The following is a 17,200-nucleotide window of genomic DNA, read 5'->3' on the forward strand; positions in this document are numbered from 1 at the left end:
TAGAATCTATGAATTGTCTATTCAATTTCATGTAATGAAAATCTCATTACCTACAGGACTCCAACTTTGTCTTCCCCTTCTCTTACTCCTCCTCATCCTTCTTATCCTCATCCTTCAAAACTCTCTTAGGAAACCCCACATGACCGAAACTTTGCAAACCCTGAAATTGATGCACTTTTAAATTTCTTCTTCTGACCTACATGTAAAGTACTCAGTATAATGCCTGGAATATAGCATGTGTCCAATAAACGCCAATTTTTCTTATTTGGATTCTTTGGTCTCAGTGTGCCACAAGATAATCATTTCTACTTGGCAGGCTGACTTGTATTTCTACTGCAGCATGAGTGGAATGTGGGTGTAAGACACAATGAGATATTAAAAGAAAAAAAATTCACCTTGTTTTCTTCCAATAGAGAAAGCATTTCACCTTCTTTCCCAAGGTAACTCCTCTATTTGTGTCCATTATCTTATTCACTTTTGCCTCTTCCAAGACCTTTCCCCCTCTTTCAAGTCTTCAATCTTTCATCCTCTTTTATTCTCTATAGTTTTATTTTACTAACTTTAAGTTACCAACAATTGTAAAGAATAAAAACAAGTCATCAAACCAGGATAGAATATGTTATCCCTCAGACAGTGACACAGATTTTCAGCATATATCACAGTTGAGCCTTCATGAAAAGGGAAAACAAAACTTTGCACTTACAGTTTGATTTCTCACATGCACAGGACTACTGATGTTGCTTTTGCACACAATTTTGTCCTCTATGTTATCAAAAATGTTGGTGACACACTATTTCTTAAGAGTGCTCCTCTATTGTTTCCAAGACTTTCTTTCAAATGTTTCACCCACCCTCTAAGCTTTGACATGCATGTGTTGACAGTGACTAAAAGTCATGACTGCTGCCTAACTTAATAGCAACGGTAAAATGCATCCTGATTTCAGAAATATTAAAATGTGGACAAAAATATACCACAGAAACAATAAAATGAGGTAGACCCTTCTCCTCAGCTCGTAAACATGATGAAGTCACCCCATAAAGTTAATGAGAAAATTGAATATTGGAGGTAGAAACACAGTGAGGAAAAGCAGATGTGACCAAAAACTTCTCTATCTCTTTGAACCAATAATGTGCTTGTTAATTAGTAGCATTTATTTTAGATGCATTTCTTGAAGATTCTGGTCCAATATATTTACTTTGTTCGTTGTGTTCAACATTATTTGCCTCCCACCATGACTGTGAGGCCTCCCCTGACACGTGGAACTGTGAGTCCATTAAACCTCTTTTTGTTTATAAATTACCCAGTTTCAGGTATGTCTTTATTAACAGTGTGAAAATGGACCAATACAGTAAATTGGTACCAGTAGATTGGGTGCTGCTCTAAAGATACCTGGATATATGGAAATGACTTTGGAACTGGGTAACAGGCAGAGGTTGGAAGTTTGAAGGGCTCAGAAGAATACAAGAAAATGTGGAAAAGTTTGGAACTGCCTAGAGACTTGTTGAATGGCTTTGGCCAAAATGCTGATAATAATATGGACAACGAAATGCAGACTGAGGTGGTCTCAGATGGAGATGAGGAACTTGTTGGGAACTGGAGTAGAGGTGACTCTTCCTAGGTTTCAGCAAAGAAACTAGTGGCATTTTGCCCCTGGCATAGAGATTTGTGGAACTTTGAACTTGAGGGAGATGATATAGGGTATCTAGTGGAAGAAATTTCTAAGCAGAAAGGCATTCAAGAAGTGACTTGGGTGCTGTCCAAAGCAATCCATTTCAAAAAGGAAACACAGCATAAAAGTTCAGAAAATTTGCAGCCTGATGATGCGATAGAAAAGAAAAATCCATTTTCTGAGGAGAAATTCAAGCCAGCTGCAGAAATTTGCATAAGTACTGAGGAGTAAAATGTTAATTGCCAAGACAATGGGAAAAATGTCTCCAGGGCATGTCAGCAACCTTCTCAGTAGCCCCTCCCATAACAGGCCCAGAGGCCTAGGAGAAAAAAATGGTTTCATAGGCTGGGCCCAGGGTCCCATACTGTGTGCAACCTAGGGACTTGGTGCCCTACGTCCCAGCTGCACCAGCCATGGCTAAAAGGAGCCAAGGTACAGCTTGAGTTGCAAGCCCCAAGCTCTGGCAGCTTCCATGTGTGTCGAGCCTGCAGGTGCACAGAAGTCAAGAACTGAAGTTTGGGAACCTCTGTGTAGATTTCAGAGGATGTATGGAAATGCCTGGATGTTCAGGCAAAAGTTTGCTGCAAGGGCAGGGCCCTCATGGAGAACTTCTGCTAGTCGAATGTGGAAGGGAAATGTGGGGTTGAAGCCCCCATACAGAGTTCCCACTGAGGCACTGCCTAGTGGAGCTATGAGAAGGGGGCCATCATCCTCTAGACCCCAGAATGGTAGATCCACCAACAACTTGCACGATGCACCTGCAAAAGCCACAGACACTCAACACCAGCCCATGAAAGCAGCCAGGAGGGGGCCTATGCCCTGCAAAGCCACAGGGAAGGAGCTGCTCAAGACCATGGGAACCTACTTCTTGCATCAGCATGACCTGGATATGAGACATGGAGTCAAAGGACATCACTTTGGAGTTTTAAGATATGACTGCCCTGCTGGATTTTGGTCTGCATGAGGCCTTTAGCCCCTTTGTTTTGGCCAATTTCTCCCATTTGGAATGGCTGTATTTACCCAATGCCTTTATCCCCATTGTATCTAGAAAGTAACTAACTTGCTTTTAATTTTATAGGCTCTTAGGTGGAAGGGACTTGTATTATCTCAGATGAGACTGTGGACTTTTGAGTTAATGCTGAAATGAATTAAGATTTTGGGGGACTGTTGGGAAGGCATGATTAGTTTTGAAATGTGAGGACATGAGAGTTGAGAGGGGTTGGCGGGAGAATAATAGGGTTTGGCTGTGTCCCCACCCAAATATCATTTTTTATTGTAGTTTCCATAATTACCACATGTTGTGGGAGGGACCCAGGGGGAGATAATGGAGTCATGGGGGAAGTTTCTTCCATATTATTTTTGTTGTAGTGAATAAGTCTCACAAGATCTGATGGTTTTATCAGAGGAAACCCCTTTCACTTGGCTCTCATGCTCTTGTCTGCTGCCATGTAAGATGTGCCTTTTGCCTTGTACCATGATTGTGAGGCCTCCCCAGCCACGTGGAACTGTGAGTCCATTAAACTTCTTTTTGTTTATAAATTACCCAGTCTTGGGTATGTCTTTATCAGCAGCATGAAAACGTACTGATACATGCCTTAACCTAGCCATTCAAAAATATAAAAATTTATCCTAACACATCTATGAAAAAGCTAGAAAACCTAGAAGAAATAGATACATTCCTGGAAACACACAACCTTCCAAGATTGAACCAGGAAGAAATTGAATCCCTGAACACACCAACAAGTGCTAAAATTGAAGCAGTAATAAAAAGCCTACCAACCAGAAAAAGCCCAGGACAAGATAGATTCACAAACGAATTCTACCAGATGTATAAGGAAGAGCTGGTACCATTCCTACTAAAACTGTTCCAAAAAATTAAAGAGGGGTCTCCTTCCTAACTCATTCTGTGAGGTCAGCATCATCCCAGACCTAGCAGAGACACATACACACAAATAAAAGAAAACTTCAGGCCAATATACTTAATGATTAGAGATGAAAAAATACTAGCAGATCAGATCCAGCAACACATCAAAAAGGTAATTTACCATGATCAAGTAGGCTTTATCTCTGGGATGCAAGGTTGATTCAGCATACACAAATTAATAAATGTGATTAATCACATAAACAGAACTGAAAAGAAACCACATGATCATCTTTCAGATGCAGGAAAGGCTTTTGATAAAATTTAATATCCCTTTATGTTAAAACCCCTCAACAAATGAGACATTGAAGTAACATACCTCAAAGCAGTAGGAGCTATCTATGAAGAACCCACAGCCAACATCATACTGAATGGGCAAAAGCTAGAAGCACTCCCCTTGAAAACTGGAACAAGACAAGGATGCCTTCTCTCACCACTCTCATTCAACATAGTACTGAAGGTCCTAGCCAGAGCAATCAGGCAAGAGAAAGAAATGAAAGAGGAAGTCAAACCATCACTGTTTGCAGATTATATGATTCCATACCTAGAAAACCCTATAGTCTCTGCGCACAAGCTCCGTGATCGATAAACAACTTCAGCAAAGTTTCAGGATAGAAAATCAATATACAAAACCCAGCAGCTTTCCTATACATCAGCAACATCCAAGGTGAGAACCAAATGAAGAACACAATCCCACTTAAAATAGCCGCAAGAAGAATAAAATACCTAGGAATACAGCTAACCAAGGAGGTAAAAGACTTCTACAACAAGAATTACAAAACACTGCTAAAAGAAATCAGTGATGACACAAACAAATGGAAAAACATTCCATGCTCATGGATAGGAAGAATCACTACTGTTTAAATGTCCATACTGCCCAAACCAATTTACAGACTCAATGTAATTCCTATCAAACTACCAATGATGTTCTTCAGAGATTTAGAAAAAACAATTTTAAAATTCATAAGAAACTAAAAAAGAGCCCAAATAGCCAAGGCACTTCTAAGCAAAAAGAATACTTCTAAGCTGTGGTATCACATAACCCTACTTCAAACTACACTACAAGGCTATAGTAACCAAAACAGCATGATGCTGGCACAAAAAGAGACACATAGACTAATGAAACAGAAAAGACAGCACAGAAATTATGCCTCACACCTACAACTATCTGGTCTTCAACAAAATCAGCAAAAACAAGCAATGAATGAGGAAAGAACTCCTTATTCCATAAATAGTGCTGGAATAACTGGCTAGCCATATGTAGAAGATTGAAACTGGGCCCCTTTCTTACACCATCTACAAAAATCAACCCAAAATGTATAAAGACTTAAATGTAAAACCTCAAACTATAAAAACCCTGGAAGATAACCTAAGAAATACCATTCTGGACATAAGGCCTGACAAAGATTTCATGATGAAGATGCCAAAAGCAATTGTAACAAAACCAAAAATTGACAAATGGAACTGAATTAAACTACAGAGCTTCTGCACAGCAAAAGAAACTATCAACAGAGTAAACAGACAATGTACAGAATGGGAGAAAATATTTGCAAACTATGCATCTGACAAAGGTCTAATATCCAAAATCTACAAGGAACATAAGGAAATTTACAAGCAATAAACAAACAACCTTGCCTGTTAAAAAGTGGGCAAAGGAAATAAATGACACTTTTCAAAAGACATGCAGGCAGCCAACAAGCATATGAAAAAATGTTCCACCACACTAATCATTAGAGAAATGCACATCAAAACCACAATGAGGTACCATCTCACACCAGTCAGAATGGATGACTACTATTAAAAAGTCAAGAAATAACAGATGTTGGCATGGTTGTCGAGAAAAGGAAATGTTTATACACTATCGGTGGGAATGTAAATTAGTTCAGCCATTGTGGAAAGCAGTTTGGAGATTACTCAAAGAACTTAAACAGAACTACCATTTGACCCAGCAATCTCATTACCCGGTATATGCCCAAAGGAATATAAATTGTTCTACCATAAAGACACATGCATGTGCATATTCATACAGCACTATTCACAATTGCAAAGACATGGAATCAAACTAAATGCCCATCAATGGTAGATTGGATTTAAAAAATGTGGTACATACATACCATGGAATACTATGCAGCTGTAAAAGAGAAATGAGATGTTCTTTGAACCAACATAGACGGAGCTGAAGGCTGTTATTTCAAGCAAACGAATGTCGGAGGAGAAAACCAAATATTGCATATTCTCACTTACAGGTGGGAGCTAAACTTTAAGTACACATGGACACAAAGAAGAGAACAGGAGACACTGGGGTCTACTTGAGAGTGGAGTGTGGGAGGAGTGTGAGGACTGAAAAACTACCTATTGGGTACTATGCTTATTACCTGGGTGACAAAATAATCTGTACACCAAACCCTGTGCCACACAATTTACCTATATAACACACCTGCAAATATTCCCTGAACCCAAAAGTTAAAAAAAAAAAAAGTTATCCTAAGGTAGCAATTAGAAAAGTACTCAAAGCTATAGACAGAAAGATGCTTGGTAGAGTCATTTAGAGTAGTGAAACATCAAAACAGTCTAAATGTTCAGCTGTAGCATAACAAATTATAGTATATCCATTTTTTTAAAAATTATTTTTATTTGAGACAGGGTCTCACTCTGCCACCCAGGCTGGAGTGCAATGGCATGATCATGGCTTACTGCAGACTCAAACTCCCTGGACTCGGGTGATCCTCCCACGTCAGCCTCCTGAGTAGTTGGGATCACAGGCACACACCACCATGCCCAACTAAGTCTTGTGCTTTTGTAGAGACTGTTTTACCATGTTGCCCAGGCTGGTCACAAACTAACTCCTGGGCTCAAGTGATCCACCTGCCTTGACCTTCCAAAGTGCTGGGATTACAGGGATGAGCCACCACACATGGCCTAAAAAATTATTTAGCCAATAAAAATTACGAGTTAGATCTCAATTTACTGACATGATGTGGCAGAGAGAGTAATGCCTAGTAGTGTTTCACTTGCGCCTTTCATTTCTTGTCTCTCTTGCAGTTAGGTGAAGCTATGTAACTCATTCTAGCCAAAGAAATGTGGAAGTAAAGTGTGCCACTTCCAGACTGAGGTAATTAAAAGCCCTTGTAAGATTTCCAATTTCTCCCCTTAGAAATGGAGGAAATAGGGCATTCCAAACACTGCAGCTACACGATGATGGAGTTTCCATCAGCTCAGGTCCCTGAGCAGGAATGCATGGCACAGAGCCCTCCGTTAACCTGTTTGGGATAGGTAGCATGAAAAAGAAAGAAACTTGTGTGGTATTCAACCACTTAGAGTTTGAAATTTTCACACTGCAGCATAAATTGGCCAAGCCTTGCTAATCTAATACACATTCTAAAAGATTTATGACACATTAAATAAAACGAGTGTCAATGATAAAATGTACAAAAAGGTAACAGTTTGTTTTTATACAATAGAATGACAATATTTTGTTTCTTCTCATTTTAAAAATGAGTTCGTTAATTTTTTTAACTTTAAGAATTAATTTTTTTCTAAAGTTGTAAAAAACTTTATGCAGCCATAAAAAAGGATGAGTCTGTGTCCTTTGTAGGGACATGGATGCAGCTGGAAACCATCATTCTCAGCAAACTATCGCAAGAACAGAAAACCAAACACCACATGTTCTCACTCATAGGTGGGAACTGAACAACGAGATCACTTGGACTCGGGAAGGGGAACATCACACACCGGGGCCTATTATGGGGGGGGGAGTGGGGAGTGATAGCATTGGGAGTTATACCTGATGTAAATGACGAGTTGATGTGTGCTGACAAGTTGATGGGTGCAGCACACCAACATGGCACAAGTATACATATGTAACAAACCTGCACGTTATGCACATGTACCCTAGAACTTAAAGTATAATTAAAAAAAAAAACAACTTTAGAACAAAATTATATACCATGCTCAACAAACCTAGCTTCATTAATGGATAGATAAAAAACACCAAAACACACTAAATTTCACCAGCTTTTTTACAAGCTATTCGTTTTTAGAAATATGGAATCCAGGGAGGGACAAAGAGAGAAGATTGCTCAGTCCCTGTCTGTGTGTTGGGGGGTGGCACGCGGATGCTCACATGTTCCAGCCCTGAAGCAAGTAAAAGAAGATTCTTTGTGCAGTAGGAAAGTTGTGGTATTGTACAATGTGGGATGGAAAATTAAGAACAAATGTTCTCTGTATGGAAAATGCCTTGGGAGTAAATAATGAAACTGGAGAGGAAGAGCAGAACCCAGCTTCATCCAAGAAGCCACAGAGGTAGCTGCCTGAGTAGAGAATGTCATTTACATAAATGTTTTGTGGCCCGGATGAAATTCTGAAAGTTTGTGTTTTCCGGTGTGCCCAAGACCCTGAACCCTTCTCCTCTGGCTCTGCTCAACCTCTCTTCCTTCTCTACTTCGTCTTTATGCCTGTTTTTTACCTTCTCTCTTCCATTTTTTTTTTTTTTTTTTTAATGTTCTGCTTATTTTACTCTCAGGAACCATCATGGCCTCAGGATATTTTCCATTACTCAGAAACCGTTCCATTACTATGAAAGCAGGCAGGACGGCAACAGAATATGCACGGCCTTTCAGATGAAAGTAAATTTGAAAAATTTCCTTCCATTCCCTCATGTGAAGACTGAAGGCTGTAGAGAAGGATGGAAAACGTGAGTGTTACTGATTTAGTGAAGGTTATTGCCTTAAAGGCAGAAGATTGTTTTCCCTGATATTGGTTAGCCTGGTGGGGCAGATGTTAGGGCTAGATGCTTTTCTTTGTTGCTGCACACAGATTAGCTTATTGGTTTACCTGTTTTTCATTCACTAAGGCAAATCCCTAAGCAAGGAGCTCCCTCGTTCTCTGACACGACATTGATGTAAGCTTTATTAAAAGATACTGTTCTTAAAAGCAGAAAGAACTGAATGGGGGGTTGATTTTGTGCCACAGTGATAATGAGGATCAGCTAAGGAGGTCTGTTACTGGCAGAACTGGTGTGTGCTTTAAGACACACAGTGGTGCCAAGAAACAATACAAAGTGTGAGAACAAGCAGACTGAGTCACGATCCATTGCAGATTCTAAATTGTACACTTCTGTCTCTATATATAGCTCATCAAAAGTGTCATTTCTGCTGTCATGAGAACTTTTTAGATTGCCATCACTGTAAGTATAGCAACAACAGTAGCATTTCTTTATATTAACTGTATCTGAATCCCACAGCAAGATGTAGTTTCTCCTGACACATTTAACTTGGGGAATATTAGGCTGGGAGAATCTCTGGGGGAAACAGGGTACTGCTTCTTAAATCTATGAAAAGAGGAGTCATTCCGGTTGACATAGACTATAGAGTGTTGTACTTTTTTGGATCTGGCTGTCAGAAATCTCCAAGTATGGTGTGAAAGATGTATAATATTCTTTCAGCAAGGCTATTTTTTTACAAGCAGTATTATGTGGGTTTGAAACCAGAATGGGAGTGCTCTTGTTAATAATTCTTCCGCATGCTGATTGTGCAGCTGAGGTGCTAGGGGCGAGGGGGTGCGACATTTTCACATGTATGGGGGAAAAAGCATTTTATAGGGTCATACGTATTTCTGTTGTTATTTCGGCCCTTTAAACAAAAGGACATCTTTGCTTCATTTTGGGCAAAAGCTCTCATTTGTGCAGACACATTATCAAATAAAATCTTCCTTTGTTTTATAAGTCAAAAAAATTCTGGGGAATGCCTTGGGGATACTTTAATGAATGATCTCTTTTAATTATTTATTTCCCGATGTGCATTTTCAAAAAATATCTCAGATAAAAATAAATCTAGATGTCATCAAAAACATAGAAGTGTTCTGACTACAGAACTCTTATGATGATCTCACATAGAGAAAATGCACTTTAAACAAGTATTAAACACACACACTCACTGTACAGAAGTAGAATGAAAAAGAAGCTAGAGTTTTTCTCCTCAAAAAACAGTATCTTTAAAAAAAAAACTCTTAAGTACTAGTTTTTTTCTTTTTTGCTTAAAAAGAAATACACACAGCAGGCTGGGTGCGGTGGCTCACACCTGTAATCCCAGCACTTTGGGAGGCTGAGGCAGGTGGATCACGTGGTGAGGAGTTCAAGACCAGCCTGACCAACATGGCGAAACCCCATCTCTACTAAAAATACAAAAATTAGCCAGGCACCATAGCAGGTGCCTATAATCCTAGCTACTTGAGAGGCTGAGGCAGGAGAATCGCTTAAACGCAAGTGGCGGATGTTGCAGTGAGCCAAGATCGCACCATTGCAGTCCAGCTTGCATAAGAGAGTAAAACTCTGTCTCAAAAAAAGAAAAACAAAAACAAAAACAAAAACAGCAAAATTCACTATTTGAAGTGTTTAGTTCTGTAATTTTGACAAATGAATACAGTTGTGTCACTACCACTACAACCAAGATACAGAACAGATCCTCAAACCATTTCCCCCAGTCCTTTTGTAGCTGAGCTGCCCCCAGTCCCAAACTCTGGAAACCATTTGTTTTTTGCCTCCATTGTTTTTCATTTTCCAGAATGTCATATAATTGAATCATACAGTATGTGGTCTTTTGGGTCTGGCATTTTTCACTAAACAAATTGCATTTGAGATTCATCCATATTGTTAAATGAATTTACAGTGTATTCCTTTTTATTGTCAAATAGAATCCCATTGCATAGGTGTACCATAATTTGTTTATTCATGAACAAGTTGAAGGGTTGTTTCCAGTTTTTGCTAATTATAAAGTTACTAAAAATATTTCTGTACAGGTTTTTGTTTAAACATAAGCATTTATCTCTTGGGTAAATACCTAGTAGCAGGATTATTGATTCACATGGTGAGTATATGTTTAACTTTAAAAGAAATGTAACCTGTCTTCCTCAGTGACTGTATCATATTGTATTCCCACCAGAAGTGTATGTACAAGAGTTCCATTTGCTCAGAATGCTTGTTCACACTTAGTATTGTCAGGTTTTTAAAAATTTTATTCATTCTAATAATTGGTCTGTAGTGACATTTCCTTATGGTTTTAATTTGTATTTCCTTAATGACTAACAATGTTGAACATCATTTCATGTTGCTGTTATCCATGTATTTTCTCAGTTGATTTATTTGTACAATTTTTTGCCCATTTAAAAAAATGAATCTTTTGTTTTCTTACTGAATTTTGAGAGTTCTTTGTATGTTCTAGATAAAAGCCTATTGTTAAATATGTGTTTTGCAAATATTTTTGTGAAGTCAGTACCTTTACACCTTCTTAGCAGTGTCTTTTACAAACCACGTTTTCATTTTGATGAAATCCAATTGATCACCTTTTTTTAGTGCTTTTGGTGTCATATCTAAAAGACCTGCTTGGCTCTAAATCACAGAAATGTTTTTACTTTTTTGTTCTAGGAATTTGATAATTTTAGATCTTACATTTAAGTCTCTAATCTATTTTGAGTTAATTTTTATATAATGTATAAAGTATGTGTCAAAGTTCATTTTTTAATATTGATATCCAATTCTCTTAACATCGTTTAGTGAAAATTCTCTACTTTCTCCATGAAATTGCCTTTGTACCTTTGCTAAAAATCAATTGGTCAAATGTGTGTCTACTCTTGACTCTCAGTTCTGTTCTGTTGATATTCATGTCTGCCCTTTCACCAATACAACACTGCTTTGGTTACAATAGTTTTATAGTAAGCCTTAAATCAGCTTAGTTGAGTCTTCCAAACTGTTCTTCTTCAAAATTGTTTTGGCTATTCTAGTTCCTTTGACTTTCCATGTGAAATGTAGAATCAAATCGTTAATTTCTACAAAAAAAATATATTGCTGGAACTTAGATTGGGATTGCGTTAAATCTATGCAACATAATTTTTAGAACATAAAGAAACTTCTGCAAAGCACAACTAAAAATCCTAAGAAGTATCCTAAAATCAATTCATATGAGCTAACAGTCCTGTCTGTGAACTTGGCATTTGATAGTAGTTAGGTAACATCTCTCTTTTAAAATGGCGCCCATTAGATAAAGCACTGGAGAAGATATTGAGATTACGAAACCTATTTATTGGCCCAATACACTCTGTTGGCGGGTCTTATAAATCACAACTTAGTTTTCAGGTGGGTAAATCAGCTGAACAGGCCTTCAAAGTCAACATAATTAGGTATAAAAAGATAGCTCGTCCTAATAGAATACTGTGCTTAGTTGTGTCAAAATAGCAAACTTCAAACTGGAAACATGATTCTTTCTGCCCAGGAGGATTGAATGGTATCACACAGAGAACCACTGTTTCCCGCAGTGTCCTGTCTGTTGGTCCTATTTAAACAATGACAACAGAGCTGCGTAAGAACACAGGCTCTAACTTAAAGTATGATAAAGAGGAATGTAAAAGAGTATTCACATTATATTGCAATAATTCCTAATTCAAAGGGGGTTTATGAAAGGGAGCCTGAAATTTATGTCCATGGAGCCCTAAGATCACTATTGTGTTAATATCATAGAAAGAATATCACCCTTTTCAGTGTTTCATCTACACCCTGTTTGTTTCTTCCCTTCAGTGGAATTGTTTGGTGCACTGCCAGTTTTCTTGGTTTCCTGGTGATTTCCATTGCTGAAGTTGTAAAAATCTTTTAATTACACCAAACCTAGTACTCAACCATTATTGACACGGTGCTGGCTTGTGTCTTGAGAAATTTTCAAACAAAGTCTGTGGATAAAAGTATAGCAGCATGTTTTACACATTGAAGGGGAGAAAAATAAAAGAAAATCAGCTTTTTTTTTTTCTTGTTGTCGCATACTTTCTGGCATCATTTTAAATATATTTATAATACTGCTGTCATTAATATTATGCTCACTTGGTTGAAATTATTTTGTTTCTCCCTTTGGAAATAGAGCTGCTCAAGACTGATACATAATAACACATTATATAAGTACTGTGGATTATTTAACATTCTGATTAATGAGATATTTTCTACCCCAAAATGACAATCTTTAAAGCTTTGCAGATGTAAGCTTGTCAATCTCAGATTATGAATAGTGTTTACGTTTGAAAAATGAATCTGATACATTGGTAAAGTGGTTAATTTTGCTCTCAAACCTTTTTCATGAAATCTCTAGTGGAGTAATGAGGATAAAAAGTTCTCATTAAAAACTGACCTTGTCTATATGGCATTGAGACAAACCAGGCCACACAAGCCCTTATAAGTTCAAAGATATTTGAGAATATAGATTCAGATTCCGTTAAGGTCATTTTCACTTTGGGTTTACTAATCAGACCCGTTAACAGGCATGGCAAAAACTATAAAAGCGGTGAGGGTACAAATGAGTGAACTAAGGAGATGGAGACAGAACACGACTCCCTCTCCCTGTAACCTCTCATGTTCTGACATTCCACAAGGAACTCACCCAGTCATGACAGCTGGAATGTCAGGCTCTCTTCTTCTTAGTACTTCTTTCAGTTGAAGGGTGAGAGGGGTATCAGCACTCAAGGCTTCACTGCATTAGCACATGGAGAAATTCGTGCTGTGCCGTTACCTACTCCCTACATCATCAGCGTTTCTCATCAGGCACTAGGCTGGGCCATGACCTCGCACAGGTGTTCTTCCTCCAAATGTGCTGCAGATCTACCTGGTCCTCATTAGGCTATCTGCTTTCTCTTTGTCATGCATCCTTCCACTGGCAGAGATTTTGCTAAGCTTTGCTACTGCTTTAAAAGAAAGATATGTCCACAACAAAGAATATTTGAACACCCAGATTCCTCAGGCTTTGTGGCTAATTTTTAACTAATCGAAGAGGCAAGGAAGTTCTCAGGAAGCTAACTCAGATGAAGACATAAGAAGAGCAATTGGGTAATCATAGAATAAACTAAAGCCTGATTGCTACTGGATTTTTTTTTTTTTTTTTTTTTGCAGGGAAAGTTTTTTTCAAAAATGTTTCATGCAACCCCAGAATCATCAAACATATGTGATATAAAAAAGCATCAAAAGGAAAAGAGACTAAAAACTGGTTTTACAACAAAATCGTTCCAACGACTTTTCCAAGCTCTAAAGATTTCTATGTCCTTGCATTCTCAGCCCTTCAGTCACTTTAGAGCTATAAAAAGAAGTAGAATAAATGTCCTGACAGCATAGTTTATTCAATCAAATAGAGCAGATTAAAATCAAGTTTATCCACATAAATAAGTATTCTTTACAGTGTTAGGAGCCTCCTTGTTCTCTCAATGAGTAAGCAGGATCTCTCCTCACTGTGAGGGAGTTGCCTTCTAAACACGTGTTTGAAGTTGTCAAACATCTTGATGATTACAGTCTTCTTCACAATAATGTAACACTACGATATCAACCGTGAGCATTTAAAAGGGGAGATGAAGACTGAGGACAGAAGGAAAGTGCTATTGCTGTTAGGAAGAAATTTAGAGAATGCATGAAAAAAGGAGAATGCTCAATATGAGTAGGACATGGGAGAGTTCAAAACCAGGAAAGATGAGAAAAGGGGCAGCAATAAGAAAAAGATTCAAAAGACCAACCCTGCAAAGGTGTCCATGGAACCTTTCCGGATGGTGCTTCATGGAACCTAAAAAGAAAAACCAGGAGTACAGACAATTACCACTGTTCCCAACTGCCATGGAAATAACTACAAAATATAAGCTAATATGCCAGTACTAGGACTGGAAATAAGGAAAAATGACACATGCTTGATACTTGAGAATTTCTATTGTATTGAAAGCGATATGAAGGGCCAATTTTTGAATTTCCACACCATGAGGTAACTGGAAAGTAGGTACAGGAGACCCTGAAAAAAAGAGCCACTAACAGTCTATACCTAAGAGGAAGGAGGGCAAGGTGTGGGACAGACAGCCACAGCAAATCGAAAATATGTGTGGATGAGCTTTCGTCTGGAGCAGATGGCCCCAATGAACAAAGTTGGCAGAGTGGGCCTCCTCTAAAAGACATGGAAAAGATACTGTAAGTCAAAAGGAGACCATCTGGAGGAAGCAGAGGAAATGCCTTCCCTAAAATAGATTTTCTGCAAGAAGAAAAGCTCATTTTATAAAATGTCTAATCTGGGTTCTCAAAAATATATGTCAAATATCAAAAGAAAGAAATTAAGAAAAGTCAAATTTTATGAAGGTAAAAAATGAAAATTTTCAACTAAAACCTGAGGAGGAGCAATGAACAGCAGACTAGATATTGCAGAAAATTCACTTTAGTGAAAAAAAAAAGAAAAGTTTCAGAATTTTTCCACAGGTGACAGATAAAACAATGAAAATGATTTCTAGAAAAGATGAGTTCTATGGAAGAAAAATTATAATCATCTAATCTGTGTATAATAAATAATGGAATAATAGCAATCATAGATAAGAAATAAATAGGATAGAAAAAATATATTTTTTAAATTTAAATTAATAAAACCCAACTCTACAGAGCAGAAAAGGTCCCTGAAAATCACCAACTCAAGAATAGAAAAATATTTTCAAAATTTTATTAGAACTTCTGGCAGAGCAAAATGGCCAACTAGCAGCTTACATCATTCATCCCCTCTGTAGGAACACCAAATTTTAGTAATTACACACAAAAATCCACCATCGCAAAACCAAAAATCAGGTGAGCAATCATAGTACCTGGTTTTAACTTCATATCACGGAAGGAGTCATTGAAGAGGGCAGGAAAGACAATCTTGAAGTGCCGATGCCACCCCTCCCCCACATCCCATGCAGCATGAAGAATCTGTGCACTTAGGAGGAAAAGAGTGCAGCAATTGTGAGGCTTTGCATTGAACCCAGTGCTGCCCTGTCACAGCAGAAAGCAGAATCAATCTGTACTCAGCTAATGTTCACCACCGAGGGAGCATTTGGACTGGGCCTAGTCAGCAGGAAATCGTCCATCCCAGTGGTCAGAGATTGAGTTTCAGCAACCCTTGCTACTGTGGGCTAGAGTGCTCTGGAGCCCTAATTGAACTTGAAGGGCAGTCTAGGCCACAAGAACTTCGATTTCTAGGAAAGTCCTAGTGCTGAGCTGGGCTTAGAGCCAGTGGACTCGGGCACATGAGACCTACTGAGATACTAGCCAGGTTGACTTGCATCACCCATGGTACACTGCTGGCAACAGCAGCATGGGGCAGAGATCTATTTGCACTTGAGAGAGGGAGAGCACAGTGACTGGGGGATTTTTACATTGAAGTCAGTGCAGCCCTGTCACAGCGGAGACCTGGCAATATTCATCACCTGCTGACTAAAGAGCACCTGGGGTCCGAATAACTACCAGCAACACCCAAGTAATACACTGTGGGCCTTGGGCTCTGAGACATGATGGCTTCAGGTGTGACCCAGCACATTCACAGCTGTGGTGACTACGGTGAAAGACTCCTTCTGCTTGAGAAAAGTAGAGGGAAAAGTAAAGAGAACTCTATTTTGCACCTTAGGTACTAGCTCAGCCACAATGGGGTACAACACCAAGCAGGCTCTTGAGGTCTCCAAGTCCAGGCCTAGGATCTTGTCAGCATATCCAGACCTGCTCTGGGCCAGAGAGGAACCCACTGCCCTGAAGGGTGAGTCCCAGGCCTGGCAGCGTTCACCACAAGCTGTCAGAAGAGTCTTTGGGCCTTAAGTGAACATCAGCAGTGCCTGGCAGAACCCTCTGTGGGTTGTTGTTGGTGGTGGCCACAGGGAGAAGATCCTCTGCCTGTGGAAAGGGGAGGGAAGAAAGGGAAGGACTTTGCCTTGTGGTTTGAATGCCAGCTTAGCCACAGTAGAACAGCACACCAGGTAAATTTCTAAGGTTTTTTGCTTCAATCTGTGGCTCCCAGATAGCATCTCTGGACCCATCCAGGTCCTGGGGGAACTCACTGCCTTGAAGAGAGGGAAACAAATCTGGCTGACTTTGTCAGTTGCTGATTGTAGAGCCTTAGGGCTTTGAGTGAATGTAGGTGGTAGCCAGATAGTAGTAACAGTGGGCCTTGGGTGAGACCCAGTGCTATGCTGACTTCAGCTCTTAACCAGTGAAGTGCAGTTAGTGGTGGCCACAGGCGTTCTTGTGTCATACTACTCCCAGTTCTAGGAAGCTCAGTAGATATAGAGAGAGACTTCTTTGGAGAAACTAAGGAAAAGAACAAGATTCTGTGCCTGGTAATCCAGAGAATTCTTCCAGATTTTATCCAAGACCACCAAGGAAGTACCTCTATGAGTCAGCAAGAGCTACAGCATAATTGGATTTGGAGCCAAAGTCCCTTCAAATACCTAGAAAGCCTCCTCAAAAACGATGTGCACAAAAAAAGCCCAGACTCTGAAGACCACAATACATGCTTAACTCTTCAATTCTCAGATACCGAGAAACATACACAATCAACAACGCCATCTAGGAAAACATGATCTCACCAAATTAACTAAATAAATAAGGTATGAGGGACCAATCCTGGAGAAACAGAGATATGTGACCTTTTTGACAGAGAATTCAAAATAGCTGTGTTGAGGAAACTCCAAGAAATTCAAGATAACACAAAAAAGGAATTCAGAATTCTATCAGATAAATTTAATGAAGAGATTGAAATTATTAAAAATAATCAAGCAGAAGTTCTTGACTTGAAAAATGCAATTGACATATTGAGGAA

This window comes from Theropithecus gelada, chromosome 7b, assembly GCF_003255815.1.
Source record: "Theropithecus gelada isolate Dixy chromosome 7b, Tgel_1.0, whole genome shotgun sequence".
Taxonomy (NCBI): Eukaryota; Metazoa; Chordata; class Mammalia; order Primates; family Cercopithecidae; genus Theropithecus; species Theropithecus gelada.